Genomic DNA, 21,175 nt, shown 5'->3' on the forward strand with positions numbered 1-21,175 from the left:
AGAGTGTGAAGTCGAGATGATAGTACGTGGTATCACAAGCTGTGGAGTTCATCACAAGGGACTTCTATTCAGACTGGCCCATAACTAGTTTGGATAGCTGGACACAATGTGGTAAACCCCTGACCTCAGTTTAGTCTCGTGCTCAATCAAAATCCTGGTCATGTAAAGGTACACGTAACAAATAGTTGCACATCACCAGCCCGAGTTGATAGTGAATGAATGAATGAATGAGTATGCAATTCCTGCTCAAAAAGTACACATATCAGTACGGTTCCTCTTTGGGGAATCACCAGGGTCTATTACACTCCAAACCAGATTGCCACCCCATCGCGCACAACAAGGTGAGTGGAAGAGTCCTCACTATCCGCCTGCCAATATCAGGCCCGACTCATCGATAGCGGACCCATTCCTCGAGCTGGTCAGACTCAGCCTAGCATTGCCCCCTCCTCTCGGGCAGGAAGGCCGTACCCCCTTCCAACCGACCACGACATAGTGGGAGACGAGGCTTAATGGTATACGACCTTATGCACTCATGCATTCACTCAGTCTAAATGTTGGAGCAACCTCTGGAACCAAGAGGGTTCTAGGACTTTCACTCAGGGATATCTATAACACCCCATGTAAAACAGATTTCCGGTGTCCCATCTGGCCATCCACGATATGCCTATGGAGGCTACGGCCCTGATGTCGCTAGGACGTACGGTGGTCATATCACAAAATGCGAGATGCATGAGTCATACCATCCAGTTATGCATCAAAACCTATACGTACCGCGCGCTCATGTGGGGCAACTACACCTATCAAGGAGTCCCATAAACAACCTGCCCTATGACATATGCAATGGTCAACCACACCTCATAACAAACATATAGATGATGAGTATGAGCATGTATCATGATGCTATGCTATCACATACTCATAATCGGTATCGATAACCGGCACTGATAATCGGCCTCGACAATCGGAATAGGCCTCGACAATCGGAATCGGCCTCAATAATTGAAATCAGTCTTGACAATCGGCTTGATGATTGAAATTGGCCTCGATAATTGGAATTGGTCTCGACAATTGGCCTCGACAATCGGAATCGGCTTCGACAATCAGAATCGGCCTCGATAATCGAATCGGTCTCGACAATCGGCCTCGACAATTGGAATCAGCCTCCATAATCGGAATCGGTCTTAACAATTAGAATCAGCCTCGACAATCAGAATCGACCTCAACAATCAGAATCAGCCTCGATAATTGGAATCGGCTTCAATAATCGAAATCAGCGAGAATGGGCCTAACAAGGCCTAAGAGAAGGGGCCTAACAAGGCCTAAGGAAAGGTCACAATGTGGACATTCAACAATTATCACCCATCAATGTGGACATTCAACCATCATTACTCTCAAGGAGTGGCCCACATAGAGCCAAACGTATCGTAAGCCCATGACCTTATACAAGGACCTAATACACATCACTATGAGTCTTACTCATGGGCCAAATACTCATCACAGTGGGCCTCGACACATGGGTCATGAGTACATCACATCGGGCCTCATCATATGGGCCTCACATACATCACAATGGGCTGCAATACATGGATCTCATATACATCAAATGGGCTGCACTATATGGGCCTCATATACATCAAATGGGTCGCATCACATGGTCTGCACCAATGAGGCAATATACATCAAGTGGGCCGCATCATATGGACCACACCAATGGGCCAATGTACATTACGTGGGCCGCATCATATGGGTCGCACTAACGGGCCAATATACATCAAGTGGGCCGTATCGATGGGCCGCACCAACGGGCCTCATATACATCGAATGGACCGCATTAATGGGACTAATACCTCACAATGGGCCACAACCCATCGGCCACACATACATCTCATGGGCCTCATCGTATGGGCCTCAATATACATAACAGGTTGGCCTCGCATACGCAACAAATGGGCCCCACCAGGTGGGCAGTGTGGGTATAACATATACAACATATATCGCGGTGGAGCCCACGTCACCATCCAAACATTGTCCATGTAAATCAGCACCGCCCAAACATCGTCCAACACTGTCCAGCACAATCTGGACGGTGTGGATGAAATAAATACATCAAAGTGGGCCACGTCCAGACCTTGGATGGTCTGGATTCAACACATGCATCAGGTGGGTCCACATCTGGACAGACTGCCCGGATTTAAACCACATGCATCACATGGGTCCCATCGTCTACGTGTGGACAGTGGACTGCTTGGATGAAAAGCATACATCAGAGGTGGGTCCCACGTGGGGCCCACCATAATATTATATATATATATATATACACACACACACATAGAGAGGTGGGTGTCTACCGTCCTCTTACTGGACGGATGAACTGGATATAACATATATATCAGGTGGGTCCACGCGTGTGGCCCACCAGTGATTTGAATCTGCCTCATTCCCTAGCCCATGGCTAGGGAGTTGGATGGATGACGTTGATGAGAAATATACATTAGGGCCCCATGGTTTTGTCGAGATGGACGGACGACTGTGGATATACAAACATCATGTGTGGGACCCACAGATCTTGCTGATGTTAGCAGCAGTGGGACCCCGTCTCTGCAGAAATAGATGGACGCATATATATAAAACACATACATTGTAATGGGGTCCACTGTCTTGGATGTATGGACGAAGTGGATATAGAATAGATACATTAAGGTGGGTCCCACCCACACATTTCACACGTGTGGGGTGGGCCACGCCCATGACAAATGGACGGCTGGGTATACAGATACAACACGGTTGGCCTGCACACATAGCACTGTCCAGATGGACGGTGCAGATCACATACATCGTGGTGTCCACCCACCGTCCAGAGAGAGGGATGGACGGTGTGGATCCAGACATGCAGAGGTGGATCCCACTCCCCAGGACGGTGTGGAGAAAACATATACATGAGGTGGGGGTCCACCTGGTGGCCCAGGGGCCCACGGACCAAGCTGCTAGCTGTGTTTCTTGCGTCTAGGCATGCTGGACGTGCTGCCTATGGACGGCCTGGATATCAACTCCATGTGGGACCCACCGTCCTTTGCTGCTGGACGGTGGATATACATGTGGAAATCAAGGTGGGTCCACATGATCTGGACGGTCCATATGGATACTCATCAAGGTGGCCCCACAATCATCAAAACGGATGGATGGTTTAGATATACAACGCATACATCAGAGGTAGGGGCCACAGAACTTGCTGACATAAACCAGCGGCTGTGGCTGCTAGGACCCACCGTCTAGATGGATGGTGTGGGTGCAAAATACATACATCCAAGGTGGGTCCACATGATCTGTACGGTGCACAGATACAATACATACATCTAGATGGGTTTCCACCGTCCAGATCGCTGGATGGTGTGGATGTAAGGTATAAACATCACGGTTGGCCCCACAGCATGGATGAAACGTATGCATCATTGGTGGGCCACACACATCAAGAGAGGGAGGGAGAGAGAAAGAGAGAGAGAGACAGATGGAGGAGGGTCCCGCCACTATGGGCCCCTCTATACAATACATACATCAAGATGGGTCCCACCATATGTGGGTCATCAATCCACAAATCAACTCAAAAAAAAAAACATCCACATATGATCTTCTCTTCCTTCTTCTGCCAAAGCATCCTAGAGCTCTAATGAACGAACTTTAACGGTTGAGATGGACTTTGGATGGTGGGATTGGGTGGTAGGAAGGTGGGCCACACTAACTTCTTCCTCTCCTTGGAAAAACCATGGACGGTGCTTGCTTGGGAGAAAATGAGAGAGATGAGAGAGAGAGAGAGGTGATGTAAGGAGAGAGAGGGATGGGTGTGAGTGATGGAGTGATGGGGAGTGAGTGATGGGTGATGGGTATGTACTTGACATGTATGGGTGTGTAAGAGAGAGAGTTGACTTTGGGGTTACTTTTGTACTTGACATAAGGTGATTGATGTGCACTTGATTGATGGGACATGTTGTAGAGATTCTCTTGGGATTATAAATGCACGGTGTTTTCTTGAACTGAACGCGGGCCCACGTCTCCTGGCCTGGGTATCGCTTCGGCACGTGAGACGTGGCATCGGAACCGTGGTGACGACGCGGTCACTAGGGTACAAGTCTCTGGTTGAGCTGATTCTGGAATATAAGATTTGACTTAGGGTTGCGCGCAAATGCCGATAACAGATCGCGGGTTACCAGAATTCGACCGGGAGGACTACAGAAGCCTACAGAATAGTACAGACTAGGATACGGGCCTTACACTAAGGGATGTTTAAGTGTGATATAGGGGTTAATACTAAAATTAAATGGTTCGATGTGTCTCCAAAATATGATCCATCTTTAAAATTAACATATGGACCACTTGATTTATGGATGGGGATTTCTTTCAATGATATTAAGGGTCTTAAACTAGTCTAGGTGCACCCTAATATTCGGCATTACCATCTAACAGTCGGATTCACATGATTTGGCATTGGATCGTTGAATAAGGTGCCATAGACTTGATGAATGATGGATCTTAAGATCTCGGGCTTGCAATCGATGATGAACGGTTTAATTGGTCTATTGAAGCGACTAAGATCCTAAAATATACGTCTCTGAAGCTATGATGGACTATTTTGAAAATCAATCGGATGGATGACTTGTTATATGAATGAATGTTGTACTAGACGGTTGAGATGGATGATTTGAGGATCACTTGATGTTGATGTGTAAGGAAAGCTATGTGTGTTTCCACACACGTGTAAATTGATTTAGATTTTCATGGTAACACCCCGAGTATTGAAAAGTATAGGGTATTACACAACCTTCACCTAAAGTTTTAGGTAGGACAACCTTATTTCATGAATTTCTTTAAAATCAAAATCTCAAACTTGCAAGAGTAATAAAAATATTACAGCATTCACCACTTAACTGAAATTCAATACAATCATTCACCATAAATAAAATAAAGGCATTTACCACATAACACAAAGGATTATAGTGGTTCGGTGCTTTAAAAACAGCCACACCTACTCCACTCCCAAAATTACTTCCCTAGTAATTTTGACTTTTACTATGAAAAAGTTTTCCTAGGTTCACCTTAACAACCTTATACAATTCTTGTGATTTTCATGGGCTATCACAATCAAATAATTCTTTTGAATTCATCAGGCGATAGACCACAAGTTATGACAGTCAAGGCCTTAGCATTAGCACTGCTTTCACTTTTCTGAGATCCAGTCCATAAATAGAATGTAATTTCTCTCATAGACTTGGTTCCATCTTCGGCTACTACCTCAGTCATTGGAGGTTTCCATTTAGTTACAGTGGCTTGCCACATGCTTTCATCTAAGGATTTTAGAAAAATCATCATTCTGGCTTTCCAGTATGCATAGTTAGAGCCATCAAAAGTGGTGGCTTGGTAATAGACAAGCTATCGAAATTTGACATTATAAATGCTCTAGATCTTTTAAATCAAGGAATTTAATCCAAAAAAAATGAGCAACTTAGCTCTGATACCACTTAAAAAGGTAAGCTTAAGAAGTCCTGGGGGGGGGGGGGGGGGGGGGGTGAATAGGACTATGCCAAATAAAAATTAAAGTGTTGAAATAATAAATAAATCAGAAATCTTAATTGCACTAGTATTGAAAAATTGATTCAAACTAATTCGTAGGACAACCTACACCCAAACCAAGTTTAGGTAGGACAACCTTATTTCACGAACGTTTGTAAGAATCAAGATCTCAAACCAAGTAAGAGAAAATAAAGCTATGTATTACAAATATTTACTACTTTTGTATAAATGAAATTACAAACATTCTCCACAAATGTAAAAAGTAAACATTCACCACAACACTAAGAGTTATAGTGGTTCAGTGTGTACAACAACTGTTCTTAAATAGCCACACCTACTTTACTCCCAATAATCACAATCCACGTGATATTGGCTTTCACTATAAATAAGGTTTTCTTAGGGTCACCTTAAAACTTGATACAGTTGTGATTTTAAAGGGCTATCACAAAAAAAAACCCATTTCTGAGAATTTTCTGGCTATCTCTGAAAAACCAACAAATGAGATTTTCTGGCTATCTCAATAAAACCAAACAAATGAGATTATTGGCTATCTCAGTAAAACCAAACTACAAAAGTAAAGAATACTTATCTTCTCTTTCGAAGATGTATCAGTTGATGTAGCCGCAGAACCACTTCTCTTGTAGTTCAATGTTTAGCCATATAGACAAGGGTTTAAGGTTCTAGATTGATTTTAGTTAAATTCAAACCAAAGGCGACTTGTTTGAATTCCTTAAGATCTTAAAGAAGAGTATTTACTCTCTTTATAAAATAAGATTTAGAAAATAGGAGAATAAGGAATTAAAACAAAAAAGCTATTAAAAATATTATAAATACCGTGCAATAGATTGACAATAATGGGGGCTTCTCTCTCACTTGTGGAAGGATTTAATAAAATTGAATTGTTAACTTTAGATTGAGAGAAAGCTTCTATTTATAGGCAAAGAAGTTGTTGCTTCGACTCGTCCAAAACAGTCTTCGACTATTCTAAGAATCGGATTCTGTTTCAACAAATTTTCAAATTTGAGCGTGATAAGATAAAACAGATCTTTGACTGGTTGAAGGCCCTGTTGGACTGGTCAAGGGCCCTGTTCGATTGGTCGAGCAAGGTCTTTGACTGGTTGAGGGTGCCTAAATCTGAACTGATTCTGTTGCTAGACTTCGAGTCAAGCAACCCTCGATTGGTCGAAGCCCCATCTTTGACTGGTCGAAGAAGTAACGGAAAAGTCCATTTTTCTTGAGTTTAAACTAGGACTGATCAAAAAATGCTTAGACTAGTCGAACCATAGCTTAGACTAGTCGAGCCTTAGCTTAGATTAGTCGAACTTTAGCCTAAACATAAGCATAAAAACCCATTTAAGTTATGTTTTGAAAGTACCTAAGCCTAAGGTCTTTCTAGGGTTTGTTATACCTGATATGACTGAACTTTGAAGTAACTTGAACTTTATGGAACTTGTTCTTCTACTTGAATCTTCAATAGAGCTTGAAGTTAAAGATGAAGCTTGATCTTCTACTAGAACGTTAGTAGAACTTGAACTCAATCATCTTGAATTTAGTAGAGTTTGAACTTTCCATCTTGATCTTCAACTTTAGTAGAGTCTTAAACTTTCCATCTTGATCCACACTAGAAGGCTTACTTCATAAGTTGTTTTGTCTAAATGAAATTTGACAAACAAAGGTGTGCTTTATACAATATAGCACTTACAATCTTCGACTAGCCCGAGCAGATTGGATTTAGTTCAATGGACTTTGGATCATACGGGATAAGTTTTATGCAAAATTTGGCTAGCCTGAGGTCAACTTTGGCTGCCTAAACACCCCAATTTGGCTGGCCGATTTCGTCCGATTTTCAAAAGATGTATTTGCTAGAATTTAACTCAAAATTTCTCGGGCTAGCCGAACCAAAACTCGGGCTAGCCAAATTTGTAACAAAAAATCAGTTTTGCTTCGAGCTTGAACTTGGGCTGGCCGAGAAAACTTAGTCTAGGCGAACTAAAAGTTGGGTTGGCTGAATTCCAATCAAAATAAGTATAAAAACCCAATTTTAAACATTTTTGAAAGCACCTAGTCCTAAGGTCTTTCTAAGGTTTTATACCACCTGAGATAGATCAAATATCTGTTCTTCTTTTACTTGAACTAAGTCTCCGAGTTCATCTTAACTTTTGAGCTTGATCTTTTCTTGAACTTGAGCTTGATCTTCTCTTGATCTTGATCTTGATCTTCTTTTGATTTTGAGCTTGATTTTCTCTCAATTGAGCTTGATCTTCTCTTGATCTTGAAGATATATTGTCTCACTAAAGTGTGATCAAACAATTTAGCACTTACAATATGACATTCGGCCATGTAGGCCTTACATTGCATAGCCTTGGTATGACTAACATCATTATGGACTTTATTGTTTAGCCTTCTTTCATTTTCACTTACTCAGGCATTTATATGCTTAGTACATGCATTGCGCACATACGTACGCACTCTTTAAGCTTCTTAGTAAGCTTATGCACGTTTGTTACGTGCAGGTTATGCTAGACCGTAGCAGCATTGAGGCAGGAGCATGTGCCCGATCTTTTGGAGTTTTATTATATCATGTATTTTCCTTTCAGCACCGTACTTAAAGATTATATTAGCGGATATGTGGTGATGATGTTTTGTGACTTGGTACACTTGTGGTTATGCTTCTTTACAAAAAAAATTCACCCTAAAAATCCTCCTTGTAGGATCCCAGGATTGGAACCTGACGCATGGGAGTTGGAAGCTGAGAATGGGGTACTACGGAGGCTATTGGCATATGATTTGGTGACTAAGAATTTTATGAGCCTGGTTCCCAAATTTGGGGCTTGAATTGCCCCTGTATAGTGTCTGTCAAAATGATAGAAGAGTTTTGTGTTTAAAACCCTAGCTTCATATTGATACACGAGCGAAAAGACTTGAATTAATAATTTATAGCCTTGATTACATGGCCAATAACAACTTTGTTGAATGATTTGCGTGAGACCATTGTTGCATGATCGGGTAAGGTAGTTTTGTTGCGTGGTCGCGTAAGGAAGCTTTGTTGTGCAGTCGCATAAGGCAACCTTATTGCACAATCATGTAAGGCAGCTTTGTTGTGTGGTCATGCAACAGGTTCAATTCCTACACTTCTCCTTTCTCTTTCTTCTCTAACTCACAAACTTCTCAATACCTGAATTTCATGATTCGTCTACTCCAAGAGCCCTCAAATGTTCCCTATATGCAAATGAGAGGGAGGCGTGGGGTATTTATAGGCATCTGTATGTGTGAAACTATACATTTGCACAACTCAATCTTATTACGCGGTTGCACAAAATATCCTTGAATTAAACATGTTGCACGTGGTGCAACTTTTCTTTGTGCGGTAGCACAACACTGCCTTATAGTGTGGTCGCATAACACCTTTAGCACTCGCTCAACACTACCTTGTTGTGTGGTTGCGCAACACCTTTAAAACCCACACAACACTACCTTATTGTACGATCGCACAACACCTTAAGAACCCATGTAACTCTTTTAGAACCTGCACAACATTGCCTTGTTGTGCGGTTGTGCAATACCTTCATAACCCGCTTTACTCCTTTAGAATCCACACAAAACTACTTTGTTGTACAGTCGTGTAACACCTTCAAAATCCCCATAGCTCCTTCAGAACCCGCACAACACCGCCTTGTTGTACGGTCGTGTAACACCTTCAGAACCCGTGTAACTCTTTAAAACCCGCACAACACTGCCTTGTTGTATGGTTGCACAACACCTTCAGAACCCGCACAACACTTCCTTTTTGTGCATTCACACAATACCTTCCTTAACGAATTTTTTATGCCATAACAGATGCCTCCTCGATCCTCTTTGATTTATTTAGAGATTGAATCAAACTTGGATCAACTTTCTATTGTGCGAGAGCTTGTTAATGACTGAAGAAAAGAAGTACTCATTGGCACTCGGATGCTCTGCTCTTTATACCGAGCCTTCGGAGATGTGGTAACACATTGCAAGTGTCCCAAGCTAGGTTGTGAAGAAGATCGAGAGCATAGAGTCCATCTTGTTCTTTCAATTTTCATTCATCAACTATATTTTAAGAGAAGTTAACAAGTGATGATGCGAGCCTTGCTACCCGAACAGGTTCGCATGTCAGTTCGGGTTTGACCAGACAATATTGAAAACTCGTGATGCGATTACTCGGATAATGAGAAGTTATGAAGTTGGCCTATACAATTGAGCCCTTATATGAAAGAAAGAGTTGATGGTGCACATTGGAACACATTTTGTTTTACCATGCTACATCTAATCTGTTCATGCCTCCTATTATCATTCCTCCCACGGCTCATCATGCACTTCTAATAATAATGAAAGTTTCTTCTTTGTAGGAGGTGGAGGTATATGTGTTGAAAGTGCCCTTGTTTGTTGATTAATGTGATGGTTGAGTCATTCAGTCAAGTAAGCCCCACATGAAAGATATACAAGCTATAGACTCAACAAAGTGGAAGTATTCAAAGATCTTTAAAGGTAAATTAAACCTCACATCCCATGACCAAAACACCTCAAGTAAATATCCCCTTGAAAATGAACTAATCTATCCCAAAATCAACTGGGAAAACATCTTGGCAGATTAGAAAAACAAGTTCCAAGAACCTCTAGAAAAATCACAAGTTTTCTACAAACCTGTTCACTGACAGTGAACTTACATGTTCGATGACATTGAATAAGAGTTCTCAAATGTCCAGCAACCAAATCAAGATTCTGGAACAAATATCGAGTCATTAAACAGTTCTCGATGATAGAAAACTTACATGTTCGATGTCATCGAACCTGTCTCGATGACATGGAAAATGAAGCACTCATGTCTAGCAAGCTCCAGTCGAAAAATCACTTAAAATATTTGATGACTCGAACTAGGTTCGATGACATCAAAATTCAAAATTCGATGACATCGTATGTATGGTTGATGACATCGAACATGGACTTGACTTGTCCAGAGAGTTCCATTGAACTCTTCAAATGACATTGAAATCCCTTCTATGTCATTGAAATTCAAAATTTGATGACATCGAAGGTATGTTTGATTCATCAAAAAATGGACCAGACTTGTTCAGAGTGTTTTAAAGAAAATGAACTAAATTCTTCGAATTCATCGAATTGCATTCGATGACATCAAAATTCAAATTTTAATGACATTGAGTCATGTTCGATGACATAGAACAATTGAATGAATTTGTCCAGTGAGCTCTAATAAATTATAGGGAAAATCCCAGTGTCATCGAATTGTTCTTCCATGTCATTGAAGTTGATCTTTGATGACATCGAACACACTTTGATGACATCGAACGGAGACAAAATCTGCCCATTTTTTTTAACCATTGAGATTTTTGCCTTTATATTTAGTAGCTTGGTTTCTTAGTCTGCATTGAGAAAAAGAGCAAGATTTGAGAGAGTTATTGTTACCTACCATCATAAATCCTTTTTCTCATGGGAGTTCATCCTTTAACCCCTTCTTAATTGCAATAATTGAAGAATCAATTAATTGGATTGAAGAATGAACTTCATCATTCAAGGGTCCTTCAACAACACATTTAATGGTAAATCATTAAGCTGGAACCCCTTAAATGCATAATACTCTGGAATCTCATTGTTACTTAAAGACCATCATTCAATAGAGTAGATTCCTCAAAATACCTTGACCTAGCCCTGGTGACTCACACTAGGAGTGTTGAGTGTAAAATATCACTTATTTCTCCTTATTAATACTTTGGTTTTATAAACATGATAGTGCTTAATCGATTTAATTATGCATGTTTTCATGTGCGAGGTGATTTTGAGAGCTTAAGGTGAAATTGATACCAAAAGGAAAATATATGCTCAAAAGATTACTAAATGAAGATTTGAAGATTTGAAAGTCATTAATGAAGAATTCACATGCCAAAAATCTCAGAAAACTAAGTGAGGAATGAAGAGAATCATGAAATTGTCCTGAAAACAAATATATTCCTGAAATTGTCCTAAAATAGTATATTCTGAAACTCCAAGTATATTTTGGGAAACTATGTAGATTGCGTAAATTTGAGGCGGTTTAAACTCCGAGCCTATTTTGAAAAACTATGCAGAATACGTAAATTTGAGGCGATTTCAAGATTTCTCCAACTAGGTGCGAAAGTTGGAGTTCCACAACTATAAATAGGATTCCCTAGGATGCTCCAAAGCATCTTCCAGGGTTTGGAAAGGTCTCATGGAGCATACAAAAGGGTGGAGTAGCGGCCAAAGAGTTTTTCTTCTTCCCTAGTTCATTTTTCATGCATTGTTTTAAAGATTTGGTTTCAATCATTCTATGGTTGGCTAAACCTCTTAGCTAGGGCTAAGAGGTGAAGCTTATAGCGTGTTTGGATGTTTATTTTACTTTGATTCTTGTTCTTATTGAACTTCATTGATTTCTAGTTTGAATTTAAGAAATATTTTCAATTTTTTATGGTTTTTTGTGACTCAAATTATAATAGATGCCATGGTAGCTTTGATATCTTCTTTTCCATTCTGAGATTATGAGATTGGCAAATCCTTTTATTCACTATCGTCTCCTGGGCATGGCAGGGTGATGGAATCCCTTCCACTCATCACAATTCTCTTCCATTAAGAATTAGGTCAATGAAATTTCAGATTTGATTTAAATTGCTTTATCTTCCAATTGGATAGGATATGACTCCAATTCCAATTGTGTTCCTTAAATCATTGGTAGCATCTTGATAGCTACAGGTGGATCCTTGGCCCCCTAGTTCCCACCTTTAAATTCATAAGTTTTAATCAACATTATTTACCATTACTCTCAATTATTTAGATTTCAATTTAGATCTTTTTCTAGTTCTAGTTTTAGTTATTTTCAGAATACGTATAAGTTTAGTCCCTGTGGATTCGACGTCGGTCTTACTGAGTTATTACTGCATCACGACCCTACACTTGGGGTTGTGAACAAGTTTTTAGCGCCGTTGCCAGGGACTACAACTACATTTCTCTAGAATTAATTGGTATTAGAAATATGTTAAGATTAAGGTTAACTTTTTTTTTTTTTTTTTTTTTAAGTTATGATTTTTTCTGAAATTATTTTTAGAAACTAACATTATTTTCTGTTTTGTAGGATCCTAACATAGCAACTCTTATTCAGTAATTTTGTTCCAACCCCCTCTCTTATCTTTTTTAGATCTCTTATTTGTTTTAGTTTTTCTACTTTTCTTTTAGGCTTAGTTGTTTAGTTACTTGAGGGCTGAGAGTGTTTCATGCCCAAGTGGGTCTGTGATAACACTCTACATCTTTTGAATGAAGGAGGATTAGTCGAAGGATTTCTTATCCATCACAGGTTTAGACACCACTTGAGACCCTCTGAGTTAATAGAAGTGATGGCAGTAAATCAACCTTAACCTCTAGTTGAGGAAGTTCAAGATGAAAATGAGGTGCAGAATGTACCCCGCCTCATACTCTACGAGATTATTTACAACTGGCAGGGGTGAGTACACCTTCACACATGATATTTCCATTGAATGCAGGAACTGCGGATATTAAACCAGGGGTAATTCAACTCCTCCCTAAGTTTCATGGACTAGAACATGAAAGTCTGTACTTGCATATGAAAGAGTTCGATAAAATCATATCTACATTATACTTCCCAAACGTGTCTGAGGACACAATTAGATTGAAATTGTTTCTTTCCTCTTTGAAAGAAAAGGCTAAGTCAGGGTTATATTCCTTAAGAGCAAGGTCCATTAACACGTGGGCTGAGATGACAAGGGAGTTCCTTAAAAAGTTCTTACCCTATCATAAAACAAATACCTTAAGGAAAGCAATCATGAATTTTGCGCAAAAAGAGGATGGGACCTTCTTCCAATGTTGGGAGAAATTTAAGGATCTCATAAATTCATGTCCACAACATGACTATGAAACATGGCGTATAATAAACTTTTTCTATGAGGGATTGACTTCACCCATGCACCAATTTGTGGAGATGATGTGTAATGAGGAATTCATGAATAAGGAAGCTAATGATGCGTGAGATTATTTTGATAAACTTGTTGAAAACGCACAATCATGGGATACCTCTTCAAGAATCACCACTTCTAAGCCTACTCAATCAAAGGAAAGGGGAGGAATTTATGTTCTAAAAGAGGAAGATGATATAAATGTAAGAGTGGCCAAACTCACAAGAAAAGTCGAGGCCATAGAACTTAAGAAGGTAAAATTCGAAAAGACTGCGAAAGTTGTTTGTGGTATTTATGCTTGTAACATACATACAACTGAGAATTGCCCAACAATTCCTACTTTTCAAGAGATATTGAATGAGCAATAAAATGTCATAAATAACTACCAAAAACCTTTCAGTGGACCCACCTCAAATACATATAACTCAAGCTTAAGGAACCATCCGAACTTCAGTTGGAGGAACGGACAAACGGCTACTCCTCAAGTGATCCTTAACCAATTTCTGAATCAAAGGAAACCTCAAGAGGATGCAGTCTCAAAACATATATAAAACTAAGAGTTTTTTTTTTTTTTTTTTTTTATCACGGTATGCTGCAAGCCTTTCAAGACCTTACAAAGGCCATACAAGGGCTTGAAATAAAAAATTCGATTAGGGAGAAAGGGATCCTTTCAGCTCAGCCTCTCCCCAACCCAAAACGACAATATGAAATTAGTGACCCAAGCTCTTCAAAACAAATGGAGCAGGCTAAATCTATCACCACTCTTAGGAGTGGAAAGACAATTGACAAATCTATTACGGTAAGAGTTGAAAAGGCTAAGGACCCGGAAATAGATGAGAATGATAGACCTAACAATGCTCCATATGGATTAGAACCAAAACCTCAAAGTAAATTGATTGTGCCATTTCCTTAACATTTGATTGCACCAAAACCTCTCTCTAACTCTCATGATATTTTAGAGTTGCTTAAGCAGGTGAAGGTCAACATCCCTTTACTAGATGCTGTTAAACAAATCTCTTCATATGACAAATTTCTAAAAGATTTATGTATGACTAAAAGACGGCAAAACATACAAAAGAAAATCTTTTTGACAAAAAAAGTGAGTGCCATCCTCAAGCAAGATGTGCTACAAAAAAACAAAGATCCCGGTAGCCCAACCATCACTTGTGTAATTGGGAACCACTGGATTGAGCACGTACTTCTTGACTTGGAGGCGAGCATAAATCCGATCCCTTACTCGGTTTACAACCAATTGGGTCTAGGCGAATTAAAACTCACCCGGACCACATTACAACTTGTCGATCACTCAGTTCATGTACCAAGAGGGATGATTGAGGATGTGTTGGTCCAAGTTGATAAATTCTACATCTAGTAGATTTTATTGTCCTGGATACTCAACCCATCATAGATGAGAGCACTCAAATACCTTTCATTCTTGGTCGACCATTCCTCGCTACATCAAAATTTATCATTAATTATAGGAATGAAATTATGAATTTATCTTTCGAAAATATGACATTAGATCTCAACATCTTTTTCAACATGAACAAACAACCAGAGGATGATGACGATACCCACGATATGAACATGATTGATTTTTTCACGGAAGATAGAACACTCATGACTCTATACTCTGACACTCTAGAGACGTGCTTGGCCCACTCCCCTTATTTAGATGATGACATTATTAGGAAGATGAATGCCTTGCTTGATGTTACACCGATACTTGAAGTTAATTGGTGGAGGCCACAATTTGAAAAATTACCCCAAACCAATGTAGTGCCTCTATTGTCTAACCTCAAAGCACCGATGCTTGACCTAAAACCTTTGCTCACCGATCTTAAATGTCTATTTAGGTCAAGATGAGATATACTCAGTGGTGATCTCTTCCCACCTTGAGAAAGAACAAGAGAGTGTGCTCATTTCCACTCTCATTGAGCATAAATGAGCTCTTGGATGGTCGATTACAGACCTCAAGGGAATTGACCCTTTGATTTGTACTCACCGCATCCATCTTGAGGATAATGTGAAAACCTCTTGACAACTGTTGAGGGTCAAATATTACATATTATCCTCTATTTATATCTTGGTTTTATGAACATGATAATGCTTAATATTCTATTTTACTCATGTTTGTGTTGCAAGGTAAATTTAAGAGCTTGGATTGAAAAGGGTGCTAAAAGCATGAATTTGATGCTTAAGAATCACCAAGGCAAGGGATGGATCTTAGGAGACCAAGGTTGAAGAATCCATATGCCAAAGATCTAAGAAAATCAAGTGAAGAATGAAGAGAATCAAAGATTTGAAGTGAAGAAAAGGAATCCTGAAATTGTCCTGAAAAAATATATTCTTAAACTCTGGGTCATTTTGTGAAATTGTACAAAGTGAAGTCTATTCTGGAAAACTGCGCAGAGTGAAGTCTGTTTTAGCAAATACATAAATTTGAGGCAGTTTCCAGAGTTTTCCAACTAGGTACGAAAGTTGGAGTTCCACAACTATAAATAGGACTCCCTAGGATGTTCCTAGGAATCTTCCAGGGTTTAAGGAGTGGAGCAAAAGGGTGGAGAAGCCGTCGCCAAGAGTTTTTTTTCTTCTTCCTTAGTTATTTTTGTTTTTTTCTTAAGAGACTTTGGTCCAATCATGTCTATGGTTGGCTAAACCTCTTAGCTAGGGCTAATAGATGAAGCTGTAGCATGATGGGATGTTTCTATTACTTTGATTCATATTTATGTTAAACTCCATTGATTCTAATTTGATATTTAAGGAATACTTTCAATTTTTAATGGTTTATTGTGACTCAAATTACAGTAGATCTGCAATAGCTTCGAGTATCTTCTTTTCCTGATTTGAGATTGTGAAATTACTAAGTCTTGTTGTTCACCATCGTCCCTTGAGCATGGTAGGGTGATGAAATCCTTCCTAATCTTCACAATTCTTTTGCTTTGAGATTATAGGATTGGTAAATCTTGTTATTTGCCATTGTCTCGTGGGCATGGTTTGGTGATGGAATCCCTGCCAATTATCATAGTTCTCCTTCATTGAGAATTAAGTCAATCCAATTCTAATTGTGTTACTTGAATCAAGCAAGAGGGCTCCCTGATTACTACAAGTGGATCCTTAGCACCCTAGTTCCTACCTTTAAATTTTTAGTTTTAATTATTCACAATTACTCTCTCAAATACTATAGAATTAGTTTCACATCTTCTTCTAGTTCTACTTCTAGTTAATTTTAGAAATGTACAAGTTTCAGTCCTTGTGGATTCGACATCGGTCTTACCGAGATTATCACTACATCGCGACCCCACACTTGGGGTTGTGAACAACAACCACAATGTCGACTCAATCCAAATATGAAAGAAGTGGTTAAGGCTGAGGTAATTAAGTTATTGGATGTGGGTATCATATACCCTATATCTGACGGTCAATGGGTGAGTCCAACTCATGTAGTTCCTAAGAAGTCCAGAATCACCATCATAGCCAATGCCGATAATGAACTCGTGCCAACTAGAGTTACTACTAGTTGAATAATGTGCATTGACTATAGGAAGTTAAATACTGTCACAAGGAAAGACCACTTTCCTTTGCCCTCAATTGATCAAATTTTGAAAAGGCTAGCCAGTCACTCTTACTATTGCTTCCTTGATGGATATTCGGGCTATAATCAAATAGGGATAGCCCTTGAAGATCAAGATAAGACAACATTCACATGTCCCTTTGGCACCTTTGCTTGCCCAAGGATGCCATTCGGACTATGTAATACCCCAACCACTTTTCAGTGATGCATGTTGAGTATTTTTTTTTGACATGGTGGGGCAATATTTAGAGGTGTTCGTGGACGACTTCTCTATCTTTGGTCCATCCTTCAGCGAGTGTTTGGAAAATCTTAAATATGTGTTGAAACGATGCGAGGAAAAGAATTTGGTTTTGAATTGGGAGAAATACCATTTCATAGTTCCCAAGGGAATTGTACTTGGACACATAATTTTGTTCAAGGGAATTGAGGTAGACAAGGAAAAAATTGATCTTACTTCTAACCTACCTCCACCCAAGAGCGTATGTGATGTGCGATTCTTCCTAGGATTTGCTGGATTCTATAGACGATTCATAAAGGACTTTAGTCATCTCTCTCATCCTTTATGCAATCTACTTCAAAAGGATATACCATACGAGTAGACTGAACAATGCCAAGAAGCTTTCACTAGGCTCAAGGGCATGTTAACTACCGCACCTATCATATAGCCACCTGATTGGAGGATCCCTTTTTAGATTATGTGTGATGCATTTAACTATGCTATTGGGGCAGAGTTAGGCCAGAGAAAAGAAAAGAAGCCCTATGTTATTCACTATGCAAGTAGAACTCTAAATTCTGCCCAAGTGAACTACTCTATTAAGGAGAAGGAACTCTTAGCCGTAGTGTTCGCTTCAGATAAATTTAGGTCCTACCTGATCGGATCTAAGATCATCATCTACACAGACCATGCGGTGTTAAAGCATCTTCTTTCTAATATGGATGCTAAGCCTTGCCTGATAAGATAGATCTTCCTACTCCAAGAATTTGATATTGAAATACAAGACAAAAAAGTAGTAGAAAACACAGTGGCCGACCACCTTTCTTGACTTGACCTCCCTGATTCCCTTGAGCCGACACTGATAAACGATATGTTCCTTGACGGATAATTATTTAAACTCTCCCAACTACCTTGGTTTGCTGACATTGCAAATTATCTTGCTACAGGTTTCACGCCAACATATTGGACGACGCAAGATAAGAAAAAATTCTTTGCCAAGGTACGTAAGTTTTTTTAGGATAATCATTATTTGTTTAAATATTGCCTAGACTAAATTTTAAGGAGATGTGTGCCAGACAATGAACATCAGAGTGTCATCTCCTTTTGCCATTCTCAGGCATGTGGTGGTCACTTTTCTGTTAAAAAGACCATGGCCAAAATTCTGCAGTGCGGCTTTTACTGGCTCACGATGTTCAAAGATACTCATGAGTTTTGCAAAGCTTGTGAGTATTGTCAAAAATTGAGAGAGTTCTCTCGTCGAAATATGATGCTTCTGAACCCCATTCTTATCATTGAAGCATTTCATTGTTGGGGCACTGATTTCAAGGGACCATTTCCCCAATCCTTTGGGAATATTTATATTTTATTAGCACTAGACTATGTCACTAAGTCGGTCGAAGCGATCCCATGCCGGAATAATGATCATAAAACGGTCGTTCGATTCTTAAAAGAAAATATCCTTTATCGGTTTAGAACACCTCGGGCCATTATTAGGGATGGAGGTTCACATTTTTACAATAGGTCATTTGAAAACTTAATGAAGAAATATGATATCTCTCATAAAGTGAGTACTTCATACCACCCATAAATAAGCAGGCAAGCCGAGATTTCTAATAGAGAAATTAAACAAATTCTAAAAAAAAGATTAACCCTGACGATAAGGATTGGTCAATCCATTTGACTGGTGCTTTATGGGCATACCGTACAACTTTTAAGACCCCTATTGGAATGTCTCCCTTTAGACTCATTTATGGGAAAGCCTGCCACTTGCCTGTGGAGCTGGAGCATAGAGCCTATTGGGCTATCAAAAATCTGAACTTTAACTTGGACAACGCTGGCTCGCTGTGTAAGCTCCAACTAAATGAACTTGAGGAAATCCGGAATGACGCTTATGAGAACTTGAGAATTTACAAGGATATAATGAAGGTGTTCCATGACAGGAATATCCTTCGAAAATCATTCATAACCAGTCAAAAAGTCCTTCTGTACAATTCTCGGTTACATTTTTTTCAGAAAAATGTTGATCTCGTTGGACTGGCCCTTTCACTGTTACTAATGTCTATTCTTATGGGGCCGTCAAGATAAAGAATCTGACAAATGACAATGTTTTCAAAGTAAATGGACATCATCTCAAGCCATTTATTGAGAATTTTGATTCAGAGGACATGTCCATGCCTCTGACTAATCTTGTGTACTAGGATTGACCTCTTAGTCTAATGGAGGTGTAGTTAGGTTTATTGCTTTAATAAAATTTAGGATTATAATAGTTTGATTTCAGTTTGTTTAGTCTTCGTGCTAACCCATTAACATGTTAAGAACTTTGAAAAAGCTTCAATTCTCCTTCTTTAGGTATAATTTTCCCATCACTTCCCATTTCTTTTCGTTATCTCATGTGTATTTGTTCACAACCCCAAGTGTAGGGTCACGATGTAGTAATAATCTCAGTAAGACCGAGGTCGAATACACAGGGACTAATCTCGTGTGTATTCTGAAAGTAACTAGAATCAAAACTAGAAGAAGATCCAAATCTAAATTGGAAATAAAAGGAAGTAATTGTGAGGTATTAAATTAGAAACTTAAGAATTCAAAGGTGGGAACTAGGGTGCCAAGGATCCACTTGTAGCAATCAGGCAGCTCTCTTACTTGATTCAAGTAACACAATTGGAATTGGAGTCCTATCCTATCTAATCGGAAGATATATCAATAAAACCAAATCTGAACTTTCATTGACCTAATTCTCAAGAGAGGAGAATTATGATGATTGGAAGGGATTCCATCACCAAACCATGCCCAGGAGACAATGATAAACAATAGGATTTACCAATCCCATAATCTCACAGTAGGAAAAGAAGATACTCAAAGCTATTGTAGATCTACTGTAATTTGAGTCACAATAAACCATTAAAAACTGAAAGTATTCCATTAAAATTAAATTAGTATCGAAGAAAGTTCAATATAAACATGAAACAAAGCAATAGAAATATCCCATCACACTATATGCTTCACCTCTTAGCCCTAGCAAAGAGGTTTAGCCAACCATAGATATGTTGGATCTAAAACCATAGAAGAAAGCATGAAAACTAAGGAAGAAAGGAAGAAAAATGCTTAGCGACGGCTCTCCATCCTTGTGCTTCGCTCATCCAAACCCTAGATGATGCCCAGGGATGCCCTGGGGACTCCTATTTATAGTTGAGGAACTCCAAGGTCCGAACCGACCTTGAAATTTTTGGAAACCGCCTCAAATTTACGCACTCCGTGTAACTCTGCATAACTCTGCATAAATCATTTAATGACATTGAATTGCCTTCGATGTCATCAAAGGTATTTTAAATCCATGCTTTTTTGTGCTACGTAACTTTGTCCAAATCACGTAATCCTTCTATGTCATCGAACCTACCTTCGATGTCATTAAAGGTGTCTTCGATGTCATCGAATGGTGTTCGAGGAATAAAAAATGTGTCCAAAACAGTCCAGCGAGTTAATCAAATAATTCTTAGAAAATTTGATGCCATCGAAGTGGCCTTCGATATCATTGAATATGTCTTCGATATCATCGAGGAGGACTTCGAGTAATTGAAGTTTGCGCTCAATATGTCTAGCGAGTTTTGTCGAAAATTCACAATAATATCGATGTCATCGAACTGGCTTTGATGCCATCGAGAAAAGCTTCGAGTCATTGAAAAAGTCCTCGAGTCATCAAGAAATGTCTTTAATTTTTCTAGCGACCAACTCAATTTTCATGCATAAATTTGATGTCATCGACCTATGTTCGATGTCATTAAACGGTAGTTTCGATGTCTTCGAATGGTGATCGATGACATAGTCAATGTGAATTCTACACTTGTTCTTTTAGCTTCCTTCCTT

At 39.3% G+C, this 21,175-nt stretch overlaps 1 non-coding gene across 1 annotated transcript; it reads right to left on the minus strand.

The window, feature by feature from the left end:
• Nucleotides 1-13,375: 13,375 nt before the first annotated feature.
• On the minus strand, nucleotides 13,376-13,482 carry LOC131241884 (small nucleolar RNA R71). The gene has a single exon (XR_009169450.1). It is a non-coding gene; the product is annotated as a small nucleolar RNA R71 (small nucleolar RNA).
• Between the last annotated feature and the right edge of the window lie 7,693 nt (nucleotides 13,483-21,175).

Source organism: Magnolia sinica, chromosome 3, assembly GCF_029962835.1.
Source record: "Magnolia sinica isolate HGM2019 chromosome 3, MsV1, whole genome shotgun sequence".
NCBI lineage: Eukaryota > Viridiplantae > Streptophyta > Magnoliopsida > Magnoliales > Magnoliaceae > Magnolia > Magnolia sinica.